The sequence below is a fragment of the Artibeus jamaicensis genome, unplaced genomic scaffold (assembly GCF_021234435.1).
Source record: "Artibeus jamaicensis isolate MK-2021 breed Jamaican fruit bat unplaced genomic scaffold, CSHL_Jam_final contig_463, whole genome shotgun sequence".
NCBI lineage: Eukaryota > Metazoa > Chordata > Mammalia > Chiroptera > Phyllostomidae > Artibeus > Artibeus jamaicensis.
This window is the reverse complement of record NW_026521841.1, coordinates 678,077-700,673: the sequence shown is the minus strand read 5'-3', so window position 1 is coordinate 700,673 and position 22,597 is coordinate 678,077. Positions and strand designations below refer to the sequence as shown.

At 40.7% G+C, this 22,597-nt stretch overlaps 1 protein-coding gene across 14 annotated transcripts in view; it reads right to left on the bottom strand.

Moving 5' to 3' along the window:
* The window catches only part of CLASP1 (cytoplasmic linker associated protein 1), a 284,449-nt gene that overhangs the window by 138,613 nt on the left and 123,239 nt on the right, over positions 1-22,597 (bottom strand). The gene's annotated exons all lie outside the window — the stretch shown is intronic.

The window sequence follows — 22,597 nt, the reverse complement described above, 5'->3', positions numbered from 1 at the left end:
AGTTCACTTTCACATACCTAGAACACTTTCCCACCCCATTTTCAAAAATAGAAAACACATGAAGAGGAATGCAATCTCTCATAAAACTACCACCTAGAAACATTTTGGCATATTTCTGACCATTCTGTCATTTTTAAATAATAGCTGGCATAAGACTATATTATTCTATCTTAGAATACTGCTTATTTCAAATAAGTCAATTTTTAATGGTTACATGGCACTCTGTAACTGCAAAATACCAGAACTGAAATACTTTCATTGTTAGACATTTAGAGTGGTTCTAATACCTCATTAGAAGTAATATTGTAACACCTTCCTGTTATACCCAGCTAGGAAAATTACAGCTAGGGCATTACCCAACCCTAAATCTGCAGTTCCTGGAACAGGGTAATGAACAAACATCCGGGAACAATTGGGTTTAAAATTCTAGCCAAATAAGGTAACTAACCCGGGCCCGCCAGAAAGTGCCCGCCAGCAGCAGCATCCACCAATCAGGGACCCTCGCCGTTTTTAAATAAGCCAATAGCTAACCGCCACCTCTGCTTCTGTATGCCTTTGCTTGCTTGCTAGAAAATATAAATACCCAGTAGTCTGTAAGCCAGGCGCGACTTCCATTTTGTAGCTCTGAGTAGCTACGTGACTCCGGTCCCAGTTGGGGAAGAAGTTCGCCCCTGCGCAGGAAAATCTTTGGCCATTAAAATTTTTATCAATTCGGTTCCGGACTCCGAGAGTGTGTATTTACCCACCGATTGTCTACAACACTTCCTACTTGCATTTTTATTTGAATTTCTAACAATTTTAAGAAAACCATCCCTAGAAGCCAAGTTACTGAGTAGAGTATAAAGTTTCTTGATGTATTATACTGCCAAACTTATCTTCAGAAAGATCATATAAACCTTTCTTTTTCCTGGAAGTTCAAAGACATGCCCGTTTTGCCACACCTTTGACAAAACTAATTATCATTTTTAAACTTCAACCAAAATTGATAGATTAAAAAAATGCCTCTTCAATGTGATCTTTCTCTTTTAGTGAGGTTGAACATTTTAAAGTTTACTAACTTTTAAATTTTCTAAGCAGCAGTGGATCTGACAATATTCCAAAGTTGCGTTTATAATTAAATGAAAAACCCTATTTAGGCTTTAAAAAAATCAGCATATTTGTAAACAACATTTTGATGACAAAAAATTAAAGTTATCATGGTGCACTATACAGAATACTAAAGGCTTATACAGCATTTGCAAGTCATTCAGAAGGTTAAACAGGACTGAAGAGTATTAAAAACAAAAGAAAACTAACATCTGTTGCTGACAATATTCAACATTTCTGAAAAAGGGCATTAGATCTTTACCAGTAAATTGAAAGTAAATAACTTGCCCCCAAAACAGATATAAATAACAACCTGTTTCTTTTTTATCTGCACCTTCTTATAGCTCAACTATCAATAGCAATATCTTGTGTGTAATGTTCCTTACAACTCACCAACAATCCACTTCAAATTACATGGCTTCTTTTACTCAACACTGGGGCAGGCAGTGGGGGGCGGGAGGGAAACCTATCCTTACAAGTGCATATCCTTCTATAAATCAGCTTCCTTCAACATGTGCCTTTACATTTCCCAGAATACGAATACCTTATCAAAGCTATGCTTATGTTGTTTCACATATAGTTTTCAATCCAAGTATCAGTTTCTTATTGATTCAGAGTCAGTGGTATATTAACATAGACTTCCCAAGTGAATTCAAAAGGTGATTCTTTTTTTTTTAATTAATTTATGTTTTTAAATTGATTATGCTGTTACAGTTGTTCTATTCCCCCCTTCATTCCCCTCCACCCTGACCCCCCAACCCCACCATTACCCCCCTTTAGTTTATGACCATGTGTCTCAAGTCCTCTAGGTTCTACACTTCCCATACTATTCTTGCCCCCCCCCATCTATTTTCTATCTACTGTCTATGCCACTTGTTTTCTGTACCTTCTCCCCCCATCTCCTCCTCCCACTCCCCTGTTGCTAACCCTCCTTGAGATCTTCATTTCTATGTTTCCACTCCTGATCCAGCTGACCTTTTAGTTTGCTTTCGTTTTAGATGTGGTTGTTAATAACTGTGAGTTTGTTGTCCTTTCACTGTTCATGTTTCTTTAACTTCTTTTTCTTAGATAAGTCCCTTTAACATTTCATATAATAAGGGCTTGGTGATGATGAACTCCTTGAATTTGGTCTTATCTGAGAAGCACCTTATCTGTCCTTCCGTTCTAAATGAAAGTTTTGCTGGGTAGAGCAATCTTGGTTGTAGGTCTTTAGATTTCATGACTTGGAATATTTCTTTCCAGCCCCTTCTTGCCTGTAAGGTCTCTTTTGAGAAATCTGCTGACAGCCTGATGGGGACTCCTTTGTAGGTGATTGTCCCCTTAGCTCTTGCTGCTTCCAGGATTCTCTCCTTCATTTTAATTTTGGCTAATGTAATTATGATATGCCTTGGTGTGTTTCTTCTTGAGTCCAACTTTTTTGGTACTCTCTGGGCTTCTTGGATTTCCTGGAAGTCTATTTCCTTTGCCAGATTGGGGAAATTTTCTTTTATTATTTGTTCAAATAGTTTTTCCATTGGTGGTTGTGTCTTTCCCCCTTCTGGTACCCCTATAATTTGGATATTGGAGCGTTTAAAGATGTCCTGGAGGTTCCTAAGACTCTCCTCATTTCTTTGAATTCTTGCTCCTTGACTCTTTTCTGTTTGGCCATTATTTGGTTTCTTCTGGTCCACTCCATTGATTTGAGTCCCAGTTTCCTTTTCATCTCTATGGGTTTCCTGTGGAATTCCATTCATTTCCCTTAATTTAGCCTTCATATGTTTCTCTAATTTGTGGCTATAATCCACCAGATCTATGAGGAAGCTGATGACCAGTGTTTTAAACTGTGCGTCTGAGAGTTTTGCTACCTCCTCGTCACTCAGATTTATCTCTGGGGCTTTGAGGTCTCCCTGCGACATTTTAGGTCTGTTCTGGACGTTTAAGTGGGAGAAGCGGCGCCTTGGAGTCCCAGGTCGCTGGGTTGTGACGCTGTATGTGGGGGCGTGGTCAGAGCAGGGAAATGGCGGCACCCACTATCCCCGCCGCGGCCGCCGTCTATCGCCGCCGGTCCAACCGCTCACTCCCTCACTCGCGCGCAATTAGGCAACCACAGTCAACACGCTGCACCGCCTCCCCACTGTCTCCTCTGCAGTCGCTCACCTGGTGGGTTGCTCGGTCGCTCACTAGGTCCAATCCTGGGTTTGGAACCCGTGCGACTGGATTCGCGTGTCTGGATTCCGCGCCCGGGTCCGACCGAGCCCTCCTTTGTAACTCCTCACCCGACGCCGGTTTCGCCCCTTACCGGTTGGGCTGAAGAATTTGTTGTTAGCAGACTTCCGAAAAGTTCAGTTTTCCATGTTCTGGTTGTGTTTTCTGATGCTAATATTTAGTTGTCCCTAAACTTGGTTGTGTGAGGAGGCACGGCACATCCACCTAAACCTCCATCTTGGCGGAAGTCCCAAAAGGTGATTCTTAAACTGCAGAGCACATTCATTAGGTCCTTCCCAGAAGTAAAATTTAGTCTAATGTACAGGACAAGAACAACCCAAAGGAGAGGTCACCCACTGAGCATTGACAGAATTAGTGTGACAAGGATTCCGCTCAGCCTATCTGTCCTCTCATAAAAGCTCCAAGAGCATCTGAACCTTTCCACTGTCATTAATCGACCATGTTGAAGAACTCCAACAATTACTCTTTTCAGAACAGTAACAGTTCAGTTAGTAGAAAAGGTTAAGTAATGAATATGGGAAATGAAGACACTATTATGCTCCATTCAAAAATTCATATATACTTTCACTCTAACATAGGCAGGTATACCATTTAGAATTGCTTTCAGTTATGGAAAATTGCTTTCAATGAACCAATTTCACTGGAATTCCTGCGATTTCTGCTTGCAGCAATGATGGCTTAGTTAAACCTTCTTGTGTAGCTAAAAACCAGAGAGAATATATAAAACTACTTTCAGACAGGACAGCAGGCAGTGCAGAACTTTGGTGCCTGAGAAAGAAAAACAAGGTGAGCTATATAATCCCTCCTTTTTTCTGCCTGCAGACAATTCCCAGGCCACAAAGTACAGGGGAACCCAAATTGAACCTGGTAGCCAAGTTGAGAAAATGAAAATCAGAGTTCAGAAAGGCTGAGGTGGCTGGAAGTTATAGAGAAGAGTGCCAGCAAAGAGGAAGCTACCCAAAAAGAGAGCTCTAGGAATATACTAAGTTCTAGACCATGCATGTGTGGGTGAAATTCCACAACGCAGGGGAGAAGATGACCAGAAATCTATAGACTGATTCTCAAAGTTTACATAGAAGGAAGATATTCAAGCACCAGTGTTCTGTGTGGCTCAATGGAGGCATTCAATAGAGATCTCCGAAAGGGCATGCCTTAGTAGTAGAACTGAACTATTTCTGGAGTGAAGGCTGCATTAAACCTGACTGACCAGAGTTTTAAAACAAGCCTCAAGGATATTAGACAGATCTGCAAATAACTTAACTGCTTTGCCAAAACAAAGCATAACTTCTTTAAAGAAATATAATGAAATCCAGAAAAACAACAATGTAACATTCACAATACATATCATCTAATCAAAATTTCATAAATACTATGAAAAGCAGGAAAATGTGACCTATAATCTGGAGAGGGGGAAAAATCAGAAAATATTAATGACGGAGGTGATGAAACTAGCAGATACGAACAGTACAACTGCTATAAATATTGGGTTGGCCAAAAAGTTCGTTCGGTTTTAAGTAAAACTAAAAAAGGCACATTTTTTCACTTTTACCAATAACATTATTGAACAACATACTCACCATTTTGTTCTACTATCTTCTGTCATCTTTCAGTCAACTTCATAATTTCATCTTCCCAAAACTTTTTTAGCTTTTTGAGCACAAAACTATTCTAGGTGCCTTTTTGCAGTCTCCCAGGGAATTAAAAATTTTCAATTAAGAGAATTTTGTAAAGACCATAATAAATGTAAATCTGAAGGTGCACTGTCTAATGAATACAGGAGATGAATCAGAACTTCCCAGTCAAGGGTAACAGTTTTTGCCTGGTCATCAAAGAAACATGCAGTCTCGCATTGCCCTGACAGAAGATTAAGTGTTTCTGTTGTCTAATTCTGGATGCTTTTCGTCAAGTGCTGCTTTCAGTTGGTCTAACTGAGGGCAGTACTTGTTGGAATTAATTGTTTGGTTTTCCGGAGCTCAAAAAAGAGGACTCCCTTTCAATCCTACCATATATATACAACATCACCTTCTTTGGATGAAGACCAGCTGGCCTCTGGTGTGGTTGGTGGTGGTTCATTTACTGGTCCCACGATCTTGTCATCCTATATTATTGTAAAGTATCTACCTTTCACCACCTGTCACAATTTGCTTTAAAAATGGAACATTTTCATTACATTTAAGTAAAGAATCATATGAGGAAATAAGGTCAAGAGGATTTTTTTCGCTTAACTTAGGTGGAACCCAAAAAGCAAACCAATTAACATAACCAAGCTGGTGACAATGATTTTCGACACTTGATTTTGATACTTTGAGTATACTGGCTATCTCCCATGAGGCAGAACACTGACTGTTCTCAATTAATGTCTCAACAGGATCACTATCAACTTCAACTGGTCCTCCCGACTGTGGAGCATCATCCAGCAAGAAATCCCCACCCTGTAACTTTGCAAACCACTTTTGACATGTTCGATCAGTCACAGCACCTTCTCCATACACTGCACAAATCATTTTCTACATTTCAGTTACATTTTATTCGTGAAATAAAAAAGTATAATATGCTAAAAATGTTGCATATTTTCTTCCATATTCAGTAATAAAGTGGTTACATAAAAATTCACCAATTTTTTTATAAATGCAGGTTGATATGACAGCTTTTACAATACAATCTAGAAAATGTTTTTGATAGCCCTGGCTGGTGTAGCTCAGTGGACTGTGCGGGGGCTGTGAACCAGAGGGTCACCAGTTCAATTACCAGTCAGGGCACATGCCTGGGTTGTGGGCCAGGTCCCAGTATGGGGAGCTCGAGGAGCAAGCATATATTGATGTTTCTCTTCTCCTCTTTCTCTTTCTCCTCTTCCCCCCTCTCTAAAAATAAATAAATAAAATCTTTAAGAAAAAAAGGCTTTAAAAAAAAAGAAAAGAAAATATTTTTGAATGAAGTTACAGACAACTAAGCACTACCAGAGCCATCTTATGGAAAAACTCAAAACACATTTTTTTGGCCAACCCACTATGCTCAAGAATTAAAGGAATACCTAGACATAATAAGACAAAAGGAAGATTTTTCTTAAAGAACCAAATGGAACTTTTATAAATTAAGAAAATATAGTACCTGAAATGAGAATTCCATTGAATGAGATTAGAAGATTAAACACTGCAGGGCAGAAGAAAAAATCATGGAATTTAAACACATCCAATAAAATTTAACCAAAATTAAGCTCAGAGATGGGGAAACAGGACTGAAAAAATAGTAAGTCTCAGACCTGTGGGATCATATCAAGCAGTCTAACATGCATAAAAATGCCCTCTCAGCAGGAGCAAGAGAGGAAAAAGACACATACAGAGGAATAAATAACAGCAGGCTTCATCAGAAACCACATGTGCTAGAAGACATTAAAATGACATCTTGAAAATGGTTAAAAGTATAAATGTAGAATTCTATATCCAGCAAGTGTATCTTTTAATAAAGGCTAACTAAAAATTTATTCAGACAAACAAAAAAATAATTTGTCACCAGGAGACTGACCTACCTGCACTACAAATGTGAAAAGATCTTTAAGCAAAAAGAAAATGGAAAATGCAAACAAAATTTACATAAAGAAATGAGGCACACTGAAGACAGTAAATACATGAAAAATATAAGACTTTCCCCTCATATTTTAATGACTGCAAAAGATAATTGACAATTTAAAGCAAGAATAAAACACTCAACATTTAGTTTCCACTCTTTATTGTCTCGTGTTATGTGTAGATGACCTCGTGGCCAGAGAAAGGATATACACTGATTTATGCATATCTTAGCAGCGTACATATATGTTGCTGTATAGGATGCCACACAAAAAACTGGGGAGGCATGAAGAAAAAGGAAACAGTTCAGATTCTGTCCTCAAAGAGCTTATATTTTTAAAAGATAATTACAACTTGTCCAAATTTACTGAAGATTTCATATAATGGCATGCAGCAGTGAGAAGGCCCATGTTTCATCTCCAATTTCTGTATGGAAACACTCCCAAGGAAGGGATGGATGGAAGAAACAGTGTATTGAGCAGCCCATGTAGAGTATTTAAAAACAGAGCTCTAGTAGTCCCACTCAGTCTTTACCTACCCTTTGGAAACAGATTTACTTACCTGATTTCCTGACCAGACTAGTGAGAAAGAGGGATGCAGGAGTTAAGCAGAATGATGTTAGTAAGAAGTGACAACTGAAAGCCAGACTGCTAAACATAAAAGTATAAAAGCAAACACACATATAGAAAACCCCACAAACCCAAACTGCTTAGAATGCCAGTGCCAGTACATAAGTCAAATCATATTTATACAACTTAATAGCACAATAGCAGGCGCTCAAATTACTATCCTGTACCATCAAGATTAAACTATTTTCCATGTGCTCTGTTAATCAAGAAAGAAACATATATTCTATCTGAGTTAGGAATTCAGGGAAACAAGTAAAAGAGTATACCACATCCATTTCCCAGATGAACTGTTGGACACACTACTTTAACTTTAGACATACTTCGCTTCAAAAGGTGTTTGTAGAATAAAAGCCAATTAAAACTATTTGAAAACTAATACACTATTAAAAATACATTTACCCTATGTTTTCCAGCTTTTTAGACACCCAGAAACTAAAATTAAATTAAAAATGAGGTTGGAGCCCTGGCTGGTGTGCCTCAGTGGACTGAGTGCTGGCCTGTGAACCCAAGGGACGCTGGTTCGATTCCCAGTCAGGGTACATGGCTTGGTTGCAGGCCAGGTCCCTGGTAGGAGGTGCTCAAGAGGCAACTACACTGGTATTTTTTCTCCTCTTCCTCCTTCCCCTTCTCTAAAAATTAATAAGTAAAATCTTTTAAAAAAAAGGAGGTTAGACTCTCAAAAAGGTTCCCAGTTTCAGATAACTGGGTGTATCTCCTTATATAGAAGCTGCCATTCTTTAGCTGAACAAAGAAGCTGTATCTGGAACAGCACAATAAGTAGAGTAGAGACAGTCTGAATCCACTCCAGGATAAGCAGCCTCATAGTCCGGCTTCTAATATACTTCAGTATTTCTCAACCAAAGCAATCATTTTTTGTGAACTTAACCAGTCATTGAGGTTCCCATTTTCTTTAGGCTTTTCAGCTTGCACAGACATCTGAAAGCACAGCCTCTTCCCCTAGAGTTTTAAATAAGGCAAAAACATGCATGACAATGAATATTTTTAGCTATGAAAGGTTCTCCTATTACTTCAATTAAGATTTTTAACACAGGAATTCTGGACAAGATGAAGGCATAGGTAGACATACTGTGCCTCCTCGCACAACCAAAATAAGGATAACAATTTAGAAACAAACAAACAAAAAAAACCCAGAACTAACAGAAAACCAACCTGTATGGAAGTCTGACAACCAAGGAGTTAAAGTAAACACATTTATCCAGACTGGTAGAAGGGGCAGAGTCGGGTGGCTGGGTAGAGAGGGGTCTTGGCAAAGCAATGACTGGAGGACTGGGGCTGGCAAGGAAACAGCAGGCGGCCCCAGCAAGGTGGTGGACTGTAGAGGGGGCGGCACACAAGGCAGCTGGCAGACAGGGCAGTCCCACATTCTCAAGCAGATAAACCAGGCAAAACTGGGGAGCGAGACAGACTGCTCAACCCAGGGTCCCAGTGCAGGGAAATAAAGCCTTAAAACACCAACTGAAAACACCTGTGGGGGTTGAGGTGCCAGGAAAGACTCCCAGACTCACGGGAGAGTTCACTGGAGAGACCCACAGGGTCCTAGAATGTACACAAACTTAACCACGTGGGAATCAGCACCAGAAGGGCCCACTTTGCTTGGGGGAAGTGGCAGAAGTGACTGAAATCCGGCAGAGAGCAGAGCAAGCACCACTGTTCCCTCTCAAACTCCTACCCCACAAACAACATCACAACCCAGGAACCTGGGTTACCCTGCCCTAGTGAACACCTAAGGCTCTGCCCCTCACTGTGCACAGGTGCACCAAGACAAAAAAAAAAGTGGCCTAAATGAAAGAACAGATCAAAGCCCCAGAAAAAAATACAACTAAGCAGTGAAGAGATAGCCAACCTATCAGATGCATAGTTCAAAACACTAACCAGGATGCTCACAGAATGGGTTGAATTTGGTCACAAATTAGTTGGAAAAAATGAAGGCAATACTAAATGAAATAAAGGAAAATGTACAGGGAACCAACAGTGACAGGAAGGAAACCGGGACTCAAGTCAATGGTGTGGACCAGAAGGAAGAAATAAACATCCAACCAGAACAGAATGAAGAAGCAAGAATTCAAAAAGATGAGGAGAGGCTTAGGAACATCCAGAACATCTTTAAATGTTCCAACATCCAAATTATACAGGTACTAGAGGGAAAGAGGAAGAGTAACAAGTAGAAAAATTATCTGAACAAATAATAAAGAAGAACTTATTTAGATTCCCCAAGGGCAGAACGACCTAAAACTGGCACAATCACAGGGAGGCCCAAGGGAAGGACTTGCGAGGACTATAGCAAAAGGAAGGGGTGATGAATCCTCACCCCTAGGCTTTGACATAGCCTGAGTCCTCATTCCATAAGTGAGAAGTCTCCTAATCTCTTGGCTGCCTTACTTCCACTGTCTGACTTAAGCCTGAAACAATGACAGAGGGTAGTGCAGCCCTGTGCTAGGAAGGGTAGGTTTCTCGGGTGATTAGGCTAAGAAGGAATAAATAAAATCCTGTGAAACCTACTTTGTTTAGAATGCTCTCAATTAAATGATAAGGGTCTGAGCATGAAATGAGTTTGTTTCCCAAAGTTCGGTAGCCCTTTAGCTAACAAATCCTGACTCAGAATAGGCCCTTGCAGTTCTTTGTATGCTATCTATTGTTTGATCCTTACTGCCTGACAATGATTAATGAACTTTACCTATATTCCTGTGCAAAATGAACCCAATAAAAGCCCACTGAGGAAAAGGCTCTTGGCCCGTCTCCTTGCAGAGATCCGTCACCTTTCCTCCCCAAGCACCAAGTAGATCATGTGTTGGTAGGCTTATTCTCATCCATGGGGCGGGGGCTACGGGCAGAGCTCCCCCACACTATCCAGCAAAGCTACCATTTAGAATGGAAGGGCAGATAAAGTGCATCTCAGATAAGGTCAAGCTAAAGAAGTTCATCATCACCAAGCCCTTATTATAAGAAATGTTAAAGGGACTTATCTAAGAAAAAGAAGATAAAAAACGTGTAGTAAAATGACAGCAAACTCACAATTATTAACCACCACACCCAAAACAAACAAACAAACAAAAACTAAGCGAACAATTAGAACAGGAACAGAAACCACAGAAACAGAGATCACATGGAGGGTTAGCAAGAGGAGAGTGGGAGGAGGAGAGAGGCGGAAAAGGCACAGAGAATAAGTAGCATAGACGGTGAGGAGAAAATAGACAGGGGGAGGGCAAGAGTAGTGTGGGAAATGTAGAAGCTAGAGAACTTATGACACATGGACATGAACTAAAGGGGGGAATGTGGGCGGGAGGGGGTGTGCAGGGTGGAGGGGAGTGAAGGGGAAGAAATGGGACGACTGTAATAGCATAATCAATAAAATATACTTTAAAAAATTAGAAAAATAAAAACAAGGGAAAAAAGATTTTTCACACAGTAAGACAACTTATATTACAGAGAAAATAGTCTTACAGAAGGATTAGTTCTCCCTGAGCCCGAAGAAACGATTAAATCTATCTCTATCGACCCTTGCAAAGAGACTGTCATCTAGGAGTCATTTCTTTTTTGGGACACTCCATGGTACAAATTTGGAAAAAGGTAATTAAAACTTTCACTTCCTAGCCACCATCACCTCCTTTAATCCTTAAAAAAAAGCTAAATAAACCTTAACTCCATTCCTCCTTTTATAATACCATGACAAGATATTTAAAAATGATTCATAAATTTTCTTTTTTAAATACATTTTATTGATTATGCTATTACATTTCTCCCATTTTCCCCCTTTTATTCTCCTTTGCCCTGCATACTCCCTCCCACCTATATTCTCCCCAATCCCCACCCAGTTCATGTCCATGGATCATACATACAAGTTCTTTGCCTTGTATGTATGTCCATTTCCCATACTATTCTTAACCTCCCCCTGTCTATTTTTCACCTTCCATTTATGCTACTTATTCCCTACACCTTTACCCCATCCCCTCCCCCTCTACCCCCGCTGGTAACCCTCTATGTGACCTCCATTTCTGTGATTCTGTTCCTGTTCTAGTTGTTTGCTTAGTTTGTTTTCGTTTTGTTCTTAGGTTCAGTTTTTAATAGTTGTGGGTTTGTTGTCATTTTACTCTTCATAGTTTTGATCATCTTCTTTTTCTCAGATAACATTTAACATTTAACATTCCCTTTAACATTTCATATAATAAAGTCTTAGTAATGGTGAACTCCTTTAACTGACGTTATCTGGGAAGCAGTTTACCTGCCCTTCCATTCTAAATGAAAGCTTTGCCGGATAGCGTAATCTTGGATGTAGGTCCTTACCTTTCTTGACTTTGAATACTTCTTTCCAGCCTCTTCTTGACTGCAAGGCTTCTTCTGAGAAATCAGCTGAGAGTCTCATAGGAACTCCTTTGTAGATAACTGTCTCCTTTTCTCTTGCTGCTTTTAAGATTATCTCCTTAATGTAATTATTATGTGCCTCTGTGTGTGCTTCCCTGGGTCTAATTTTTTTGGAACCCTCTGAACTTCCTGGACTTCCTGGAAGTTTTTCTCCTTCACCAGATTGGGGAAGTTTTCCTTCCTTATATGTTCAAGTAAGTTTTCAATTTCTTGCTCTTCTTGTTCTCCTCTGGCACTCCTACAATTCAGATGTTGGAACATTTAAAGTTGTCCTGGAGTTTCCTAAGCCTCTCTCTTTTTTTTTTTTTTTTGCATTCTTGTTTCTTTATTCTGTTCCAGTTGAATGTTTATTTCTTCCTTCTTGCCCAAACCATTGATTGAAGTCCTGGTTTCCTTCCCATCCCTATTGGTTCCCTGTATATTTTCCTTTATTTCACTTTTCACAGCCTTCAGTTTTTCCTCTATTTTGTGACAATACTCAAACAGTTCTGTGAGCATCCTGATTACAGTGTTTTGAACTGTGTATCTGATAGGCTGGCTATCTCTTCGTTGCTTAGCTGTATTTTTTTTTCTGGAGCTTTGATTTGTTCTTTCATTTGGGCAATGGTTTTTTTGTCTTGGTGCACTTGTTACATAGTAAGGGACAGAGCCTTATGTAGTTGCCAGAGAGGGGCAACCCATGTTGCTGTGTTGTGACACTGTCAGTGGAGGAGGGGTCAGAGAGGGAACAGTGCTGCTTGCTCAGCTTTCTGCTGGCCTTCAGTCACTTCGCCCACTACCCACAAGCAAAGTGGGCCCTTCTTGGTGCTGATTCCCAAGTGGCTGAGTTTGTGTACATTCTAGGACTCTGTGGGTCTTTCCAATGAACTCTCCTGTGAGACCGGCAGTTTCTCCCACCACCTCAACCCCCACAGGTTTTTTTCAGTCAAAGGTTTTGAGGCTTTGTTTCCCCACCCTGGAACTCTGGGTTGCACAGTCTATCTTCCTCCCCACGTGTTCCTCCTGTTTATTCACATACACATGTGGGACTGCCTGCTCCACCAGCCACAGCCTCACCCAACCTGGTCCACCTGCTGCCACCCCCATTCTCCAGCCACCATCTTGCCATGAGTCCTCTCTGCACGCTGCCTGTCTCCATCCCTCCTACCAGTCTGGAAGAATGTTTTTTCTCTAACTCCTTGGCTGTTGGACTTACATACAGTTAGATTTTGTCAGTTCTGATTGTTTTTCGTTTTTAAATTTGTTCCTGTCCGTCTTTTGGTTGTGTGAGTAGGCACAGTTTATCTATCTATGCCTCCATTTTGGCCAGAGGTTGACTCGTGAATTTTCTATAGTGACAGTATAATTTTCATCCAACTCAATCACCCCACTCTTAGCAACCCAGTAAGTAAACACAATGAAGTGAAAAAGAGCAACAAAATCTCATGCCAAAAGGGACCACTGATACAAAACAAATTTTAAAAGGCAGAAGAGAGAGGATCCTTTGAAAAAATAAACAGGCCAGAGTACAGTCATCCATGGACTCGACAGCAAACAAACAACTGTAAAGGCTAAACAAGTCTGTGGACTTGTCTTGAACAAGCCTTTGAACTATGGTCAAGATGCTAGGTGAAGGCTGAAGAGTGACCAAGGCATGCACCAGGAGGGCAGAGTAGTCCCTCCATCAGCTTCAACTGACTTAGATTCTGAAATCCCTAAGGCCCCAGCTGCCTCATTACTGAACTTTCATCAAGTTGGAGAGGGGAAGATATACAAGCAACAGACAAATTCTATGGGCAAAAATGATTAAAAAGACTATTACATACCACTGTGGCTATAAGTCTGAGTACAGGAGTAGCAGAAAAACCTATCAAACTTCAAGTTTGGTGTGTGAAACCTGGAATTACAATCTTCAGATTATAATGTCAATTAAGGAAATTCACATACCCACTAGTCTTTGAGGACCAACAAAATGTCACAGAAACTAAGAAATGCCTGCTCCATTGTCCATCTGCCCGAAATGTAGAACCTATTTGACAAAGCTCTTGTTGTCTTGTCTTTTCCTGAGGCAGGCTCTGACAGGTGGAAACCCAAGCTCATTTTCTAATGCAAAAACAACTAATTCTCTGTTTCACTCAATCAGGGTCGCTTTGTGAGAGTCAATACTCCTGACAGGCTTTCGAAGTCACCCACTCCCTGGTGCTGAAATTTTCCTTCAAGGGAGTAAGAAAGATGGCAGCCCCATAACTAGAATATAATCAGCATTCCCAAGAGGAAGCCATACAGAGGCATGATAATATGCCTAAAAACTGACTGCTTGCTATTCATCAATATCCCAAATTTCATCCTTCTTAATCTTTCACAGCCTTTGCTATCTGCAAGTCTTACCCTATATACCTGATATGTTTCTATGTATTCTTGAAAACACTAATTGTTAGCTCCTCTGAGATCCTGCCCAGCTCTGTCCATGGTCCACTGTGCCCTTCTCTGTGCTACAGGGCCACATGTGTGCTTTTTATTCCAGCCCACCCTGGAATCAGATGTCTGCAGGTCCATTTCTCTGACCCTGGAGTAGGTATCATTTCGGTTTCTTCTTGGTATTCCTAACACCTAAAACACAGCCAGGGCACACACACAGTGAGCATTTAAATATTAACTCTGGCAGGCCATATGAAGGCAGGCAAAATTTGTGGATGGATGCAAACAATGCTTGATGTATTATTTTTAGGAGCTTTAATTAATTTTAAAAATGTATAAGGTCTCATTAGATAACAAAGTCAAACAAGACTATGAAAATATCTGAGAGCAAATCAAGAAAGTAGAGCAATTACAACCCTAAATATCTTTAACCTTCCTGATTTCCCTCTAGACAGAAATATCTTTATTCCTTTTTTATGATAAAACATATGCCATTTATAAAATTAAAATTCAAAGTACTCTTACATAAAATCATAACCCCCAAATTAAACTGCTCACACTGATATATATGCATTTCTAGACTTTAATGCTTTCATAAACATATTATATACACAAAATACTGCTTTTTGCCCATTACCAATATTTAGTAAATATTTTTCTATTTAAACTGTTCACATATACTATAATCAATCACCTACTAATAGTCTGTTTCAAATTTTTCACAATACCACTATAGTTGATATGTTTAAAAGTAATAATAGTTAATATATACATATGACCTAAATGCATACTAATCCCTGTGCTTGGTGTTTTGCATATTCTCATTAAATCCCATGACAACTGTAAGAGAGAAGTAGTATTATCACTCCACTCTGAAAGATGAAAATACTTAATGCAGCCCAAAGTCACACAGCTAACTAGAAAGTGGATGAAGCTAGGATTCAAGTTCATGTCTGTGCAACTCAAGATTCTATGATTTGAGTCATAATAATAACTACCACCCTAAAAAAACAATGGTCATCAACTGGCCATAGACCATGTGCTGTGAGCACTGTGTTGCTAAGAGCTTTCTGTGCACTGCTTTATGTACTAATTATAATAGATGTTCACTTACTTAAGAAACTTATTTTTAAAATTTCTTAAAGAATCATCAATACTTTTATGAATACAGACATAGAAATCCTCGAGAAAATGCTATCAAAACAAATCCACCAACATATAAAGAGAATTATCGAGTTCCACCAAGATGGAGGCGTAGGTGGAAGCACTGTACCTTCTCGCACAACCAAGTTTAAAACGACAAAGTTTAAGCAACAAAAATGCAGCCAAACTACAGAAAATTGAACTATACTGAAGTCTGACAACAATGAACCCTTCAGCCAAACCGGTAAGAGGGGCAGAGCAAGCAGCAGAGCAGGGTCGGGCAGGAAAGATCCAACTGACTGACCCGGGCGCTCAACCCAGGTGTGCCAGCAGCCGTGGGTGAATTCCAGGTGTGGAGAAGCAGGCAGACCCACTGAGGGCACAAGGCAGTGGACTCACTGAGGGCTGACCACAGTCACACATTCACGTGCAAATAAACTGGTGAAGGAGTGAGTGGTGAGACAGACCATGCAGGCCCCAGCGGCAGAAAGCGGCAGAGGGGACGGCCATTGTCCCTCTCTGACCCCGCCCCCACATACAGCGTCACAAACCAGCGACCTGGGTGGCTCCTCTCTGACCCACCGCTACATAAAGTGTCACAAACCAGTGACCTGGGTAGCCCCGCCCTGGTGAACACCTACGGCTCCCCTCCTCATACGTAACAGGCATGAACAGATCAAAATATGGCTCAAGAACAACTCAGAGCCCCAGAGCCCATAATTCTAAGTGACCAAGAAATAGCCAGATGCACAGTTCAAAACACTGGTGATCAGGATGCTCACAGAAATGGTTGATTTTAGTCACAAATTAGAGGAACAGATGAAGGCTAAACTAATTGAAATGAAGGGAAATGTACAGAAAACCAATAGTAATGGAATGGAAACTGGGACTCAAATCAAAGGAGTGGACCAGAAAGAGGAAAAAAATAACCAAACAGAAAAGGATGAAGAATCAAGAATTCAACAAAATGAGGAAAGGCTTAAGAACTTTCAGGACATCTTTAAACATTCCAACATCCAAATTATAGGGGTGCCAGAAGGGGGAGAGGAACAGCCACGAGTAGAAAACCTATTTTAACAAATAATAAAGGAGAATTTCCCCAATCTGGCAAAGGAAATAGACTTCCAGGAAATCCAGGAAGCTCAGAGAGTCCCAAAGAAGTTGGACCCAAGAAGGAACACACCAAGGCACATCATCATTATATTAGCCAAGATTAAAATGAAGGAGAGAATCCTAGAAGCAGCAAGAGATAAGGAGACAGTCACCTACAAAGGACTTCCCATTAGACTGTCAGCGGATTTCTCAAAAGACACCTTACAGGCAAGAAGGGGCTGGAAAGAAGTATTCCAAGTCATGAAATACAAAGACCTATATCCAAGATTGATCTATCCAGCAAAGCTTTCACTTAGAATGGAAGGACAGATAAAGTGCTTCTCAGATAAGATCAAGTTCAAGGAGTTCATCATCACCAAGCCCTTATTTATATGAAATGTTTAAGGGACTTACCTAAGAAAAAGAAGAATAAAAAGATGAACAGTGAAAGGACAGCAAACTCACAATTATTAACAACCACTAAGCAAACTAAGAGGACAGCTAGATCAGGAGCAGAACCATAGAAATGAAGATCACATGGAGGGTTAGCAACAGGGGAGTGGGAGAAGGAGAAGTGGGGAGAAGGTACAGAAAATAAGTAGCACAGACGGTAGGTAGAAAATAGATAGGGGGGAAGGCAAGAATGGTATGGGAAATATAGAATCTAAAGAACTTGAGAAATGTGGTCATAAACTAAAGGGGGGATGGTGGGGGAGGGGGTGTGCAGGGTGGAGGGGAATGAAGGGGGAAATAGAACAACTGTAATGGCATAGTCAATAAAATATATTAAAAAAAACCCAGAATTATCATCATGGCCAAGTGAGATTTGTCCCAGGAATATAATGTTGGTTTAATAGACAAAAATCAGTTTAATACACCATATTAATAGAATAAAAGACAAAAACATGCTCAACAGACACAGTAGAATTATTTGACAGTATCCAAAACAAAACCCTGTCATGCTAAAAACACCACAAATCGGGCTTAAAAGGGAACACTTTCATGATCTGATGAAGACATCTATAGAACAGAAAAATTCCTTTCCTACCTATATACAAAATTAAGAAATGCTTTTGTCAGAGCACAAAAGGTATAACAAAGTTTAACCTGGCTGGAAATGGTTGTATCACAGCACAAAAATGGAAATGGTATAATGGAAGCTAGGAGGGTGCTAACGGACTGCTACTTGCACCCTTCTGGCACCATGATCCTCTACCTACCACAAAAACAAAAAACCTAAACACAGTCAAGCTTCACAGTCAAGAATCATTTTCCTTTCCCTCAGCCCAGAGCTTGCTGTCAGAAAGCCAGATTGGCATTTTAAGACTATCTCAACCATAACACCCCCGTGCAGATAAAGCAAGATAAAACTGCAGCAAACAAAGAATAAAAAGTCAAAAATTCATTTCAGTTTTACTAGTCCTTTAAAAAGGGAGCTAAAGCCCTGGCTGGTGTAGCTCAGTGGATTGAGCATGGGCCTGTGAAGCACAGGGTCACTGGTTCGAATCCCAGTCAGGGCATATGCCTGGGTTGTGGGCCAGGTCCCCAGTAGTGGACACATGAGAGACAACCACACATTGATGTTTCTCTCCCACTCTTTCTCCTTCCCTTCCCCTCCCTCTAAAAATAAATAAATAAGTAAAAATTTTTTTAAAAGGGAGCTAAAAGGGAAGAAACTGGAAGACAGGCAAGAAAAACTCCATCTGAAACTGGTGAGGGAAGTGAAATGTGAGGAGGGCATGAAGCAAACACCCACTAACGCCACATTCTCTGAGACACTGCTGGGTGCCAAAAGTTCACACTGCATTAAAATTGGTGAATGCCTTCTGTTTGTGCAGGTGAAGGCTCAGTTCTTCTTTGGGTCTCAGGTATAAAATGTTCTGGCTGCTGCTTGACAGTTTATAAGCAGGTAACAGGGAGCAGGCTCAGGAGAGACACAGGGATAGCTGATATGAGAGGTACCCAAGCATGGTTTTATGGGTGAGGAAATGAACTAGCATTGGGCAGTGAGCTTGTCTTAAGGTGGGGTCATTAGTCACATGCCAGCACTTTCATCAAAACCAACCTCAAGATCTCAAAATGGAAAAAAATGGAAATAAGCTTCAGTTTCCTTATCTGTGAAAAAAAATATTGCCTATTTATAGGGAACATCCAAAATATTACTTGCCCGATACCAACCCCCTCTTCTTCTATTGACAGCAGGGAGCAGTTCTAGGGTAATTGCCCTCCCTTGGAGCTGTCTGGGTGGCAAGCCTAATGCTGCCCAAGCCAACAAAATGGAAGCGCCTGCCAAAGAGCGAATGAAGCAAACCAGAAGAAAGTAAAGGTGTAAGAGCGCCTGGGGCATACAGTAAGATCTACCCAAGACCTCTCAGTCATATAAGCTTGTGTCACTTGTAACCCAGAGAATCGCTGTGCTTCATTAAAGGGATGTCATGAAGTTTAAACAGAATATATATGTAAAGATAGGAAAACTGTAGGTACTCAACAAATGGAGCTATCTACACCATTCTTATGTTATGCAGGTGTCCCCAACCTCCAGGCCACAGATTAGTACCAGTCTGGGCCTATTAGAAACTGGGCCACACAGCAGGAGGTAAGCTTGAAACCATTCCCTCACATACAACATCCATGGAAAAATTGTCCTCCACAAAACCAATTCCTGGTGCCAAAACGACTGGGGACTGCTGGTGTTATGCTTTGAGTATAAAAAGCAAGTTCTTTGTAACTACATGGATAGAGCTGAAGAATGAAGAATACAATTTTTTAAAATGATCTTCAAAGGCATGCACAATTAATTCAGTTTATACAACAGAAAGAAATGTGTAGACATTTTTGAGAAACAGAAGGCAAACACCTTCCTTAGAGCTGGTTCCAAAAGGAAAAAATCCATCTACCCCCTTGTCAAGATGTCTTAGGATTGTCTCAACAGAAGTTTTTTCCCCAAGATCACAGGAAAGAAATTGTCATTTATGAGGAAAAGAAAAAAAAGCTGAGTTAGGAATATGTTCCCACCAAGTGGTATCAATTTGTAAAAATCTCCCTAAGCTCTCCAGTCTCCTGTAATTTGGAAGTTCAAGTCAGAGCACAGAGTCACCTGAGAGAAGATTTGCTCTCAAAGAGATCCCCTTATTACTTATTTAATGAAGCTGGATGGTTGCCGAGAAGCAGCAGTCTCCACATACTGGGGGCTGCTGGAGGGCACACCTCCTCTGAGTATTAACAGCAATCATGGGTACCACCTTCCTTCCTTTATCTCTTCAGCCTTTATTAAGCACAGCCATGTGCCAGGCACTGTACTAGGAGCTGGGATGCAGAAAGTAAAGCCCATGGTTCTTACTCAAGTTCACAGTACAGCCTGGGGAACAGACACATACAAACCAGCATCAGTTATGACTCAGTGTGACGCTTTGCTAAAGACGCAGGATATGCCACATGAGTATAGAACAGGGGTAAATAGAATAGGGCCAAATAAACTTAGAAAGGATCCACTGTGCATTCCTACCCACCCTCTGCCATGACTCACTCTGTCACTTGTGTCTCATACTGGGGAACTGAACATTAATTGGAAATGTGAGATGCTTTAAATGGGCCCACATCCTGAGCGATTCAGAAACACATTGGACCATGATGCTCTACGAATATAAAATGAGAGAGAACAAATTTCAAAGACTCTTCCTGGACAGATATAAGAGGAACAAGGAATTTCTGATGTATATAATGAACAAACCAGCCAGCTGCCATCTGTATATAGGAGACCCACTACTACGGGACTACGGCCATCTTAAGCACCAAGAAGCAGAGGATTGAGGGCAAAGTCCCCATGCCCAGCAGTTAGGGTTATTAAAGTTCACATCTCTTGACCAATCTGGAAGCCCAATTTAAATTAGCCCTGTGAATACTATGTCTTCCCGAGAGAAAAGAACCTACATGGCTCAGCGATAACCAAGTACATAAAATCAATCTTCAAGAAGAACACCTGCCAATATATCTCAGAAAGACTCTAAACTCACAAGGAGTTTGCTACTTTAATAATCTGTGTACTGAAGAGCTCCCCAGAAAGTGAATTAAGGAAGATGGGAAGAAACTACCCTTCCTGCTGGAATAACTAGCCACTCCACTCCATGAAGACTTACACTGACTCCTCATTAACAGACTCTGCAGAGCCACAGAAGAACTCTTAGTCAAACTAAAACCCTGGCCCTACATCCTATCCTGCTGGGGACAATCATTCCCAGACATGAATGTATTAGTGCTGTGAACTCTAGATAGATCCATGGTAAGAGAAAAGTAGAAAGAGCCTTCCCAAGAGAGCCTCTCCTGCTTCTACTCCTTGCCAGGTTCCCAGAGCCAGGATGGTCCTCTTCTCCATTAACCACCTAACCCAAGTTTTATCAGCTGGAGAAAGAGGAGGAGAGAGGAGGCTTAAATAAGTGGTAATTTGTATGATTTTTTCTCTTCTGACTGTCAAAGGTTCCCTGGGATAAAAGATAGTCCTCACACATCTTGGTATCCTGCTTTAGTTCCCTGCACAGAGCCTGGTAGAAAGTTAGTTTAACTCAATTCACTAATGACTCTTGTCCTCTCTGGCCATGAATTTTAGCTACTTTAAGGCTTCTCTCCCAGGAAACAATATTATCAATGTGATTTACCATGCAACTACACCGAATCCCATGAAACAAATCAGTCACACTCAGGACTGGCTCTCCCAGCTAAGAGCTTCTAAAACAGACATTCTGATTCATGCCCATGTGTAAAGGCCACACAATTGCAGGCTAAAAACAGGAAGCAAATTAAGGAGAGCTAAGAGAGGTATCAATATCCCTAAATGCAGGCAAATATAGTTACACTACATAAGGTACAAAAGGATATCCTCGAAGTTTCTTTTAATAAATTATAAGCATATTACTGAAATTACTTGTTGGATAACTGTCCTTTCACACTGATCATATGCTTATTTTCTAAACTTACGCATAAGTCAAGTGAGTGTGCCACACTGCAGTATCATATAGCCTACCACTGGGGCCTACTCACCAGTAACCTAGGTTCCCACAGCTCTGCCCAATTCCCAAGCCAATTCTCCACAAAATAATCACAATGCCCAACTTACAGCAAAGAAGATCAAAGTATTTTCACATCCAATTTATGTGCACTAACATGTTACTTTCTGCCTGCCTGTCAAAGTCAGCTTTGTTGGTACGAATAAAAACACCACCATGCGGCCTACTTCTGAGCACACCAGATAGGAAGGAACTAGGGTTCATTCTTGGACCCCATCACAGACCCTAAGTCCAGCTCAAAAATGTGCTCTGACATCAACCAAAAGGCTACTATCCTGTTCCAATACAGAATGGTCTCCTCGAAGGCAATGGGAAGGGGAAAAAGAGACACAAAAGAAAATGGTAAAGAGGAGGGAGAAAAAAAAGAGAGAAGAGAAGAGGGGAGGAGAGGGGACGGGAGGGTGAAAAGGGATGGTAAGAAGAGAACAGATACTTTGTCTGAAGCTCTAAGTTCATGGGCAGAGCATTAATTAATTGAAGAAAAAAAAAAAGAACAGCCAGGAAATTTACAGAAGAAATAGCAAGGTGGTTTCCACCTGACTTAGATAACTATCTGTTTCACTTGTCTGTTCAGTCAATAAAGTCTGCATAAGGCCCTTTGCTAGGCCCTGGGAATACAATAAGAAATAAACATGCATGCTAATGCCCACAGGGAACTTCTACTACGCAGAGGTAGAAAAACATGTAAACACCAATAAACAATGAACTTGTCAAAAGGAAGATAAAGAAAAAGCACAGTGTCTATATCACAGAGGAGAGAAAAGGCAGAGGGTGGTAAGAGGCACCTGGACAGCACTGTTCAGGGAGATCCAAATCACACTGTAGGGCTTTCATCAAAGGCATGACACTCATCTATCTACACAGAAAATGATTACTCAGGAGTCTCTGTCAAGGACTCAGAATTCAAGAGTAGGAAGAGAATGGGTAGAAAGAAAGTTCCAATTTATTATGAACAATTAAGCAAAAGAATGCCTGTGATTAAGCAGCAGGGATCATTCTTCCAGCAGGAAAAGGGGCCCTACAGAGAAGTTACTCTTCTTTA